At 48.5% G+C, this 10,094-nt stretch overlaps 1 long non-coding RNA gene across 1 annotated transcript; it reads right to left on the reverse strand.

Moving 5' to 3' along the window:
* Window positions 1-4,862: 4,862 nt before the first annotated feature.
* LOC129651173 (uncharacterized) lies at window positions 4,863-9,817 on the reverse strand. Its single transcript, XR_008714059.1, has 3 exons — window positions 9,632-9,817; window positions 7,795-7,863; window positions 4,863-5,108 (listed from the first exon to the last, which is right to left on the reverse strand). It is a non-coding gene; the product is annotated as an uncharacterized LOC129651173 (long non-coding RNA).
* Between the last annotated feature and the right edge of the window lie 277 nt (window positions 9,818-10,094).

Raw genomic sequence — 10,094 nt, forward strand, 5'->3', positions numbered from 1 at the left:
ATGAGCTGTATTTCTCGAACGGGTGGTATTTTTTGAACTTCATTCACAGAGTCTGGTTTCTATGGAAGAAACCAGAGGAAGTCTGAGATTGTTCTTTGCATTTCTCTGTGGGATGGAGTTTTAAGGGCAAAGAACAAAGACATGCCTTGTACATTTCTTTGTTGTATCGCCTCCATAAGAGGAAGAAAAGTATGTAATACTGCCAATGTCAATGAGTAAAAACAGTCCAGGTGATCATTGTAATGTCAATATGAAGAAACTGGGAGGAATAAAGAATATAGTGAAATGAATTAGTGATAAACACTCAATATGTTAGGGCAATTCCTTGATAAAAGGAAATCCACAGTGGAGGGTCATCAGCCTCCCTGGTGAGCCAGGCTGGAGGGGTGCAGAAGTGCCCAGGGCACAGGGCGATGTCTTGGTTGGAAGCCCTCCACTGACCTCAGTAACTTCCCCCAAATAAATGAAAAGCCAGATATGCAAATAAATCCAAGGGTGGAGTTCCCTGGTGGCGCAGTGGATAAGAATCTGCTTGCCAATGCAGAAGACATGGGTTTGATCCTTGGTCTGGGAAGATCCCACATGCCTCAGAGCAACTAAGTCCATGCATTGCAACTACTGAGTTGGCAGACCCTAGAGCCAGCAAGTCACGACTACTGAGCCCGGGTGCTGCAACCACTGAAGCCCGTGTGCCTAGAGCCCATGCTCTGCAACGAGAAGCCACTGCAATGAGAAGCCCATACACCACAAATAGAGAGCAGCCCCGTGCTCTGCAACTAGAGGAAGCCCTCCTGCAGCAATGAAGACCCAGTACAGCCAAAAGTAAATAAATAGAATAAATTAATTAAAAAAAAGAAATCCAGGGGTAAGGATTTCAGTTTGCAAAATAACCCTTCACTTCAGAAAGAACCCAGTCAAGGACTCTTGCAAGTATTTCACATATCATCTGTTTTATCCTTACACCCCTTAACTTGGATAATTAGACTCCACCGGCGATGACGGGGCTATAGAGAAAACCTACCCATGTAGCTAGGTGCTAATGTTCCTTCCTTGGGCAGAGTTTGGAGTATAAATTGGGATTTCCCAATGGGAAAATTGGAGGGGATGGGACAATATTGGGGGCTCAGCAGGCCAGACCCTGGTCTTGATGGGTTTCATTTGCTTTCCCATCTAATCCTCAATAAAGCCCCACATGAGAGCTGGCACTGTTCTCACTTCACAGGGACACAGTCCTAGTAAGTGTGGGAACTGGGATATGCATCCAGGCCCACCTCACTGTGAAGCCAGGGAGTGAGGGGTAAGCCCAAAGGGCTGGGGGTGGGTACATGGAAAGGTGGTGGTGTCCCCACTGGGAATGGACATGGAGGAAGATTTTGGTGGGGGGATAGATAGCTAATGGTCAGCAAGACTCAGTTTACCACTCACAGGATGGAGGATGCCTGGGTATGCACCATTAGGACTGCCATGTACAGCTGCTCAGGTTGTGCACTGCAAAAGGCTACTCTCCCCCACCTAGGAGGGCCCCATCTGCATCACAGGCATATCTGCATATTCTCTGACAGTTAGTAGTGAAATGCCTAGAGGAGGAGATAGTTGTTTTTAAATCATTCAGAGGGGCTTCATGGTGGGTAGGCAGTGCCTTGCCAGCCTTTTCCACATGTATTTGCATCATCTTCCTTGAGACCTCCACCCAAGGGAGTGAGCAGGTATTGGGAGTGGAGGAGCATTTCCTGCCCCATCTCGTTTCTCCCAGCAGTCATCAGAGGGGCAACAGGGAGCAAAGCCGTCACAGTACCCCTGTCCTCCTGTTTCCTCTCAGAGGTCCCTGGCTAAAGGTTCAGGCTTTTGCTCTCCTTGCTGGAGCAGGACCTCTAACTGGGGGGAGGAGGAGGGGAGCTAAGGAGAAAGAGGAGAGAAAGAGTCTGGAGTCCCCTGGGTGAGCTGAAGGAAAGATACAGAGCAGGGGCTGGTTTTTTTTTTGTTTATGTTTTTTCCTCCACATCACAAATTCATCACAAATTCAATAACATCAAAGGTCATTCAGGAAAGAGGCAAGTCCTTCTCTCAATAGACTCAGTCAAGTTTGGGGACCCTGGAACAGTTTCCTGGAGCAGTATTTGCTGTAACAAGAAAATGAGTATATCAAGCTTCAGGCTGATGCAGTCCATAAAAGTTTGGGCATGCAAAACAAATCATTTGTCAGGAGGTCTGTGCAGTAGAGGGGATTATCCACCACACAGAACAGCCCACAAGAGGTTGTTTCCTTTATAATGAATTTCAAATGAATTTTCATCAGCTTCTATTGTAGTTATTATTAATAATACCAGTGTTTATTGAATTTTTATTCTATTAAACATGGAACTATGTTTGTGGCCATGCTTGTAGCAGATACTCTGTCCCTATGATCACAACCAATTAGACCAATTAGACCTGACCCTTGGGCAGTCAGTTCACAACTGGCCACAGCCTTTGACAGGTCCTGGAACTGCCAGTGTGGGGTCCCCTTCTCCCCTTCAGACTCATGTTAGGATACACAGCAGATGCCACTGGGCCCCTGAGCTGAATGGCCATGGCACCATGAGGGTGTCGCGGCAGCCAGGATGGGCCATGTGCAGGCTATACCCTCTGAGAGAAGCAGGAACCAGGAGTTAACAGAAGCAGAAAGACCTGTCTAGAAAGGGTGCAGGGGGAGGAAGCCAGCACAAGGAGGGGAATGAGAGAGGCAGACCCCAGTGCCTGAGAGCATCAGCCTAGCTGTGTGATTTGACTAGCCCTCATTACAGAGCCTTTTCTGTCTTCCAACAGCATCCTCCTTTCTTATGATCCTTCCATAGCCACTGTGAGGGTGGTGGGGGAGGTTTAGGCTTGGAAGGTTTGCATCTGGGAAAGAGGGTGCCCGATGGAAAGGTGAGGTCAGAGAGACCAGCCTAAGGCTCCCTGGAAGTCTGACTAATCGACCTCGCCAATTATTGAGCACCTACAATGTTCCAGGCACATTTTACATGTTATCTCATTTAATCCTCACATCCTGCCGGAAGAATAACTATATCACTGATTTTACAGTTGGGAAAATGAGAGCTCTGAGAGATTTTAAGTGACCTAACCAAGGTCACTGGCTCAGAAAGAGAGCTCCAATGTGGGCACAGACATCCTGGCTGTCTAGGGCCACAGACACTGCTGGACTGCTTTGTAACGGAAAGAAGAAAAAAAAAAAAACATTTATCACTCGGCGAGGTGAGCCCTACACCAGGCACCTCTGGGTGGGGAGCGGCTGCGTGGGTGAGTGGAGAATTCCAAAGGAAGGAAGCCTCATCCGTGGTTCCCATGGGCTAACAAAGCCATGTCTCCGAATTGAAAGTCATTTAAACTCGCGATCCTGGAGATAACACGGCTTTGGAGAAGAGAGGTCTCCAGGGCTGCAGTCCGGGAGGATTCCTGGAGGAGATGAACTTGTGGAACAGATGGGGACTAGAGAAGAGGAATCGGGGCTGGCCAGGCGCAGTGCACTGAGGAAGGGGCCCTCTGGGCTCAGGAAGGCGGAACAGGAGGAGAGGGGAGATGGATGTGTCTGCGGTGTCAGGCGGAGCGTCTAAGAAACCCACATCCTGCTGGCTCGCTGAGAGCCCTTGAGCAAGTCACTTCTCCTCTGAGCTTTGCACTTGCCATGTGTTAAGTGAGGAGGTGGGGGCGACTCCCCTGGGCCCTCCCTGCTCTACTCTGGGGAGAGAAAACAGCCCGCCAGAGCTGAACAGCCTCTTGCACCCGCAGCCTCCGCGACCGGCTGCGCCGGTGACCAGCAGGGGGCGCTCCTGCAGAAGGCTGGCCGCCGCGGCCGCCCTCTGCTCCGTACGACTGGCCTTCCTTTTCTGTCCTTCCCAGTCAGCTCCGGTCACTCCTCTTCCTGCCCTGCCCTTTCCCACCCCACTTTCTGGGATGAACTGGTGGAGGAGGTTCCTGGAATCCAGATTTGGGGGCAGGCCACTTCCCTTCTCTGTGCCTCCGTTTTCCGGGTTATGTGAGGAAGAGATGAGTTACTGGGTGGGAGAGGTTTCCAACCATACATAGTAGGTGTCCAGGATGAGTCCTGCCATTTCACACCCCGTTATCTTCCCCAGGACAGGGGATGTGACTTTTACTGCCCACCAAGGAGAGCCAGAGCCTCCTTGCTCACCGTCAGGGTTACACTTTGCTTCAAACTTTTACTCAAAGTCTTTTTGTACAAAGGTAGAAATGACTTCTGGGTGCTGTATGACACCTGGAACAATGAGTGACACTTGACAGGTAGCTGTGGAATGATTGGGGTTTTGAAACCATCTAGACAGGAGCTATGGTCTTTCCTGTAGTCATGTATGGGTGTGAGAGTGGGACCATAATGAAGGCTGAGTGCTGAAGAACAGATGCTTTTGAACTGTGATGCTGGAGAAGACTCTTGAGAGCCCCTTGGACAACAAGGAGATCAAACCAGTCAATATAAAGGAAATCACCCCTGAATATTCATTGGAAAGACTGATGCTGAGCTCCAATACTTTGGCCACCTGATGCCAAAAGCCGACTTACTGGAAAAGACCCTAATGCTGGGAAAGATTGATGACAAGAGGAGAAGGGGGCAGAAGGAGAAGAGGATGAGATGGTTGGATGACATCATCGACTTGATGGACATGAGTTTGAGCAAACTCTGGGGGATGGTGAAGAACAGGGAAGCCTGGCGTGCTGCAGTCCATGGGGTTGTAAAGAGTCAGACATGACTTAGTGGCTAAACAGACAAGAGCTGTGTGAAAGTGACAGGAGCTGCCTCTTCTGCTATATTCATTTTCATCCTCACATTTCTGCCCACTGTTGTGTGAAGAAGACAGACAGAAGTAGTATATTTATTTTATGGATGAGGAAACCAAGGTCACAGAGGAAACCAAGGACAAGGTTAACTTAGAACCCAGGGATCTTTCCATTCAACTACATCCCATCCCTTTGCTGTCAGCAACCCCCTCTTGGAGACATGTGGTATTACATGCAGGTAGACGCAAAGCCTGGTCAAGAGAAATGCAGGCACAACCAGGGTGCGAAATCCAAGAGGGAGAGGTGGAGGTGGACCGTTTCATCGGAGCTGGAGGCTAAAAATGAGATTCCAGAGTCAATAACATAAAGCAGCAAGGTTCAGCAAGTCTCAAAAGCATTTCCTATTCGAAAGTACCCAACACCCTGTCAAGCTACTTCTCACTCCAAAGGTGAGCTCAGTATAGCAAAGGGATGCTCCATGGGCTCATCTGTTAGGATTATACCAACAAATGGTGGTAACACTTGATTCCTTCTCAAACATTTATTAGAATCAATTGTGCCATTTGGAATGTGAAGAAAGATGGATTGAAGAGAGTCACTCTGCAAAATCCAGCTCAATTATTACTGCATCTCAGTATTGCCCCAGACACACCTTCCCTGGAACAGTGAATGGATTGTCCTCTCATGCGGATCTTAATTCCCTGACCAGTTATTGAACCCAGGCCCTCATCAGTGAAATCACAGAGCCTTAACCCCTGGATAACTAGAGAATTCCCATCACTTTCTTCTCTTTACTGCAGCTCAGTGATGAAACATATACCTGCTCCTTGGGTTCTAATCCCAAGTTTACTAGCTGAGCAGTTACTTACCCTCTCTGTGCCTCCATTTCTTCATCTATAAAATGATGTGAGGATGAAATGAGCTGATATGCCTCTAGGACTTAGACCAATGCTTGGCATGTAGTAAGTACCCAATATCCAGTTTATACTTATATAGAAATGTCAAAATGTTATATGTGTTTACGTACATGTCTTTCCAAACAAACTGCGCTTCTCAGGGACAGGACCTAGTTCATCATCTCTTACTCCCAGATGCTCAAAATTTGTTAAATTGTATAGTATATAATCATGCTTTCTATGAAAAGGAAATTTTGTAGTAAAATTGAATTAGTCATTGTGTGTGTGTGTGTGTGTGTGTGTGTGTAGTTAAGCCTGAGCTTACTATTTCCCAGAGGTAAACAAAGACTTGAGTCTCTCCCCAGTTTAAGAAAGACAGCTTTCTGGGCCACTGAACTACATATCAACTTTAGGAAAACATGCTATGGTCCAGTTATCTCCTAGTCAAGACTTTGTTAACGAGCACTTCCTACCTGTGCCTATGATTGTGCAAATGTGACCAGGAGGAAGTGGGCACCATCTAGAACTGTGCAAGGGACTGCATTCCCCCAGGCACCAGCTGAGTATTCTGTACTTCAAAATGGGAACCCTTTCCTCTTACCCTTCACTTTCTGGAGCAAGAAGTTACTCAGATGGAAACATGCTAACAAGAATACGCCAAGTGTGCCTCTGTTCAGAATCCAATCTTTAGAATGTTGTTGATAGTCAATTCTGGATGATTCTTATGTTTTCTAAGAAAGTTATTCTTCTTGTCTTCTTCCTATTCTTCCTTCTTTGTGTTCTTTCTTTTGAACCGTGCTAGTGGTTGTGGTGTGTCCGGAACACTTTTCTGTTACAAGATACGTGAAAGTCGCGTCTTTCATTATTGCTTGGCCCGTGGGGTGGCCCTGCTCAGTGCTGCTTGTCCTGTCATCTCACTGTGTTTTAATGTTTTTAGAAGTGGGAACCCAGAGGGTGGGTGTGTATACTCATGGTGACCCCACTGCCCAGGCAGCGCACAGGCATATGTGTCACCTGACAATTCTGAGTTGATTTATGTGGACAATGGAGCAGGCTCTTTGAAACTGGAATTGTCTATCCACACTGCCATTTCTCTATCTACCTCTGTGTTCAGCCTCCCTTGGCTAAGCTCAAACACCTTCGGGCTGGAGAAGGGCTGAGGCAGGCAAGGGATAAGGAAACATCGTATCACCTTCCATACAACACAGCCTTCACCCAGAGCATTGTTCTGGAGCAGAGAAGACAAGAAAGGGAGGGAGGAACAGAGACAAGAAGGTTTCGAACTGGAATTGCCATGGATGGGTGTGCTCTGCCAGCTGAAAGGGGAGCTCCCCATAGAGGACCGGAGTCCTTCCTATAGAAAAATAGGTGGATGGATGACATAGGAGATGTCCAGGAATACATCCCTTGTTTTCTCCCAAATATCTTCCCTGCCAAGGCTTAAAGTTTTACCATTAGAGATTTTTTCTTGTGTCCTTGTTGCCTCTCCCTTTGAAGAAAAATTTTTTTCATTATAAATGTTAAATTAGAAGATTCAAAGAAGATAAAAACATTTTTAACACACCCTCAAAACCTCCAAAGCACTCATTCTTAAAATAATAATCATGATCTCTGTTTTGGACTGAATGGCCCAAGGCACCCACTTTTCCTTTCTGGCCGTGCTGGGTCTGCACTGCCGCACAGGCTTTGCTCTAGTTGCCGCCAGTGGGGGCTACTGTCTAGCTGCAGCAGGCTTCTCAGGGTGGCGGCTTCTCTTGCTGTGGAGCTGGGTTTTAGGGCACACAGGCTTCCATAGTTGTGATGCACAGACTTAGTTGCTCCACGGCACGTGGGGTCTTCCTGGACCAAGTACTGAACCCACATTTCCTGCACTGGCAGGCGAATTCTTTACCACTGAGCCACCAGAGAAGCCTGCAAGGCACTCACCTTTTAATACATATTTTGATATGTTTCTCTCCCATCTTTTCTGTTGTTTTCACGCATAGCTGTAAGTCCCCCCTGTGTGAGATTCTGTGACCCACTTTCCCCGGTGAGCGTCCGTCCTAGTTTGGTCTGATGCTCTGAAAAGGCCAAGTATATGCCACCAAGTACCAGTGAATTCCATGATGTTGAGGAAATTACCTACCTGTCTAAACTTCAGTGTCCTTCCTGTGGAGTGGGGACAGTGATGCCCAATGTGATAACTCACGGCACCCTGGAGCCAAATCAGAGAGAGAGTGAGAGTTAAGGCCAGTTCAGAAGAGCACGGATAGGACGGATGGGAGTGGTCAGAATAGATCTATTTACAGAAAGACCGTAGCCAAGAAGGCTGGGTCACAGGGAGTGGGGGAGCCCAGGCAGAGGGACAAGGGAGCACTCCCACACCAGTTTTGTTGAGTCCTCCCTGGGACCAGCTCTCCTGAGCAGCCATGCCTCATGCCTCGGGCTCGGCCTGGGCACAGGTGCCTTCCCTTGGAGCCCCCAGGCATCACCTGCCCCACTTCCTGTTGGGTCGAGTCCATTTCCAGTGCAGCCCTGAGGGTGATCAGAGGGAGATAGCCAGCCTGGAATTCCTCACTTCCACTTGCTCACAGCCAGGTGGTGAACTCAGAGGATTGTGTGAGTGCTGGCCTCTGCCTGGGGCCCTGGGCTTGACTTGGGAGCCCTAGGGACCTGGGGCCAGACAAGGCTGAATGGCTCCTGGGGATTTGCTTCAGGAAGGGTGGCCTGGTCTGGGGGCAGGGTTCGGGGGAGGATGAAGAGATGTGGAGCTGGATTGGATACAGCCTCCGCAAGTCCTTCGGATCACTCATTTGTGATCGCCACAGTGTGTGCGCATGTGCGCGTGCGTGTGCGGGGTGGGTCGGGCGGCGAGGGGGTAGCCAGGGGGGAGGGCAGGAGAACTGCATCCCTAAGCCGTGTTTGCCTTGGGCTGGCTCATGGAGACAGGTAGCTGCACGTGGATGTCTAAGAATGCTCCTCTTGCATACCTGTGTGAACGTGCAGGTCCGGGAGCAGCTGTGGGTCTGCCTAGGAATTTAGACAGCCATGGGGGAGGTGTGGGGGGAGTCTGTGTGTCACTGAATGCCTGGATTTGAGTTGTAGAGTGTCAAGGGGTGTGTGTGTGTGTGTGTGTGTGTGTGTGTGCGTGCATTATTGGGCATGTGTCTGGCTATGGGAAGGAGTGTGTCTGTGAACATGCATTGTGTCAGAATAACACAATCTATTATTTCTATCTCTGCAGTCCCATAAAAAGGCCAACAGACCCGAGTTACAAGCTGGCAGCAACACATATTACCTGAGCACCTACTATATGCTGGGCCCTGTGCCAGGCCCTGGAGATATAGAAAGAAAGAAAACTCAGGGCCTCCACCTGCCCCCTGCCTTGAGGAGCTCCCAGGGCAGAGGTGGGAGGAACGAATCATTATGGTCAAGGCTCTAAGTCCCGAGGGCTGCCCCTCGTGTCCTTCCTCAGGGGTCCCACAGTATCCCAACTGTGGAGATGATCCGTTTTCACTGCCATCTCCTCCTCCAGACTAGAGCCCCGTAATACTCTGTAAGGATGAATTATGCCAAAGCCAAAGCCCCTGTGAGTCAGGGTGTCTGGGTGGCCCTCAGCCAGCTGTGACCAGTCATGAGCCACAACCAGCGCGACAGTCCCACTAGGCTGGCCTTAACTCTTGCTTCCACTACTTACAGCGGGGTCACATGCAGCAGCTACTCAAGTTTCCCGAGCCTCGGTTAACTCATCTGTGCGATGGGTATAATGATGGCTCGCTAACCTCACAGGAGGCCTGAGACTTCAGTGAGACATGTGCTGGGCCCAAGGATGGCATCCTAAGCACTGACTGGTGGAGGCTCAAGAATTTTCTTCTGAGTCTGGGATTAGCAGATGCAAAGTATGACATACAGAATGGATAAACAAGGTCCTGCTGATTAGTACAGATGGGCTTCCCAGATGGCATTAGTAGTAAAGGACTCACCTGCCAATGCAGGAGACAGGAGACTTGATTTTGATCCCTGAGTTGGGAAGATCCCTTGGAGAAGGAAATGACAACCTACTCCAATATTCTTGCCTGGAGAATCTCATGGACAGAGGAGCCTGGCAGTCTACAGTCCATAGGGTTGCAAAGAATCAGACATGACTGAAGTGACTTAGCATGCACGTATAGTACAGGGAACTATATTCAGTATCCTGTGAAAAACCATCATGGAAAGAATATGAAAAAGAATGTACATGTATCTAGAACTGAATTACTTTGCTGTGCAGTAGAAATTAATACAACATTGTAAATCAACTATACTTCAATAAAATGTTTTAAAAAAAAGAGAACTTCTTTCTGGATATTTCCATGTGTATCTCAACATCCAGTCACTGATGTCCTTGCTGAATCTTTAGTGTTTTCTCCAATTTCCCTGCCTTACAGCCTTAACTGTCAACAGATA

The sequence above is a fragment of the Bubalus kerabau genome, chromosome 4 (assembly GCF_029407905.1).
Source record: "Bubalus kerabau isolate K-KA32 ecotype Philippines breed swamp buffalo chromosome 4, PCC_UOA_SB_1v2, whole genome shotgun sequence".
NCBI lineage: Eukaryota > Metazoa > Chordata > Mammalia > Artiodactyla > Bovidae > Bubalus > Bubalus kerabau.